The following is a 2,500-nucleotide window of genomic DNA, read 5'->3' as shown; positions in this document are numbered from 1 at the left end:
TTGTAGAAATCATTCTCTATTTTATCGGCTTGGGACAGCATGACTTAGGCTGCTGGCCCACCAGTGGCTAGGGAGGCAATCAAGGTGAAGTTCCTTGGCCCAAGAACTTATAATCTATATATATAGTTTAAAAAATATTTTTTAAATATTATATATGTTAATATATAGATATATATAATATATAATATATATAATATATATATATATATATATATATATATATATATATGTATATAAAAGCGCCACAATTGCTCTAATAACCTCTGGACAGGAAAGACCGAAGCATTACCTTTAAGGAACAAAGCTGAGGTTATGAACTCAGTAGTTTTCCCAATTGCATCATATGGTTCTGAGTGTGGGTGTTGAAGTAGATAGACAAGAAAAGATCAATAGTTTTGAATTGGTGTTACAGACGAGTACTGGCGAGTAGTGAAGAGAGAAGACGAATGATGAAGGCTGAGAAAATAAATTGAGAGGACCGAATGTTGGACATCTGAACAAGGAGAAAGTAAAGTATTTGGTCATGTAATGAGAAAGTAAAAGTATTGAGAAAAACTGCTGACAGGGATGGTGATGGAAACAGAGGAAGAGGCAAACCGAAGACAAGGAACTGAGCGACAATATCAAAGATATGCGGGCTTGTCGATGATATTAAGTGAAGAAAAAGCGTTAAAGAGCGAGTTTAGTGGCGAAGGATGGTGGAGGAGGTCACGGCCTGCTCAAGCATGAGCTCATACCGTTATTGATGATGATATATATTATATATGTAATATATATAATAAATTATATAATATATATATATAGATATATATATATATATATAATATATATATATATATAGATAATATAATATATATATAAAGTATATAGATATATATGATATATATTATATATTACATATATTTTGATATCTTAATCTATATATATTACATATATATGATATATGTATATATGGTAACAACTAGATGATTATATTATATGATTACATATAATGATATTATATATATATATTACATATAGGATATATATTATTATTACATATATATTGAGAGAGAGAGATGATATGATAGAATATAGATAGAGATATATATATATGATATATATATAATATGATTATATGATAGAGAGATAATATATATAGATGATAAAGAGAGATATATAGATGAGAATATAGAGAAGAGATATATATATATAGATAGATATTACAAGTATAGATGACTTACATACTATAGATGATTAGAGAATATATATATAGATAGAATAGAATAGAGATAGATATATATAATATGGAATTCATCTTGAGGAGATATAGAGAATAGAGAGATATAATATTATATATATATAATATATGTATTATATAATATGGAATAATAGAGAAGAATAATATGGATATATATAGATATATACCGATATATATACTATATATATATATATACATCTATATATGTAATAGATAATATATATTATATATATATATAATATATATAATATGAGCGATATAAGATATATAGATGATAGGATCGATATAGATATGAGATAGCCAGATGTATATCTATATGACAGATATAGTAGATAAGAGATATATATATATATATAGATTATATATATAGATATATATATATATACAATATATTATAGATAATATATTATATATATATACCATCATAGTATATATATAATAGTATATCATATAGATATATAATAGATATATAGATATATATATATGTATATATGTATTATAGTATTACATATATATATAATATCTGACAGAATATAGATATATAAGATATGACTATATATATATAGAGATCGATATTCTAGTAGGATATATATTATTATATATTATAATGTGTATATATAGATCGATATAGTAGATATATATATTTATATATGTCTGATGTATGTAGATATATAGATATTATAATATATATATATCATATATATATATATAATAATACTATAGATATAATATGATATAGTATGTATAATATGTAATATCTGTATATAGTATGTCTTAATATGTATATATATGTCTAATATGTATATATATATATATATATATATATATATATATATATATATATATAGGTATATATTATACATATATATAAATATATATCATCATCAATTTATGGTTGTCATGTTTGACGCAGAGTGGACCTCTCCACCATCCTTGCACTCAACTCATATTGCGCTTTTCATTTTCCACTTGTACCATCGACAACCGCAAATATCTTTGATGTCGCTCAGTCTTGTTCTTCGGTTTGCCTCTTCCTCTGTTTCCTATCACCATCCCTGTCAGCAAGTTTTTCTAATACTTTTACTCTACAGTCACAGACAATAAAACTTTATTTCCTTTTGTTCAAGATGCAACAGCCGGTCATTACAAAATTTATGTGTATATCATACACATTATATATATATATAATAGTATAAAATATACTATAGATATAGAGCTAATTTATATATATATATCGTATATATATATTATATATGTATC

This window comes from Penaeus monodon, chromosome 37 (genome assembly GCF_015228065.2).
Source record: "Penaeus monodon isolate SGIC_2016 chromosome 37, NSTDA_Pmon_1, whole genome shotgun sequence".
Lineage (NCBI taxonomy): Eukaryota > Metazoa > Arthropoda > Malacostraca > Decapoda > Penaeidae > Penaeus > Penaeus monodon.
Note: the sequence above shows the minus strand (reverse complement) of the source record.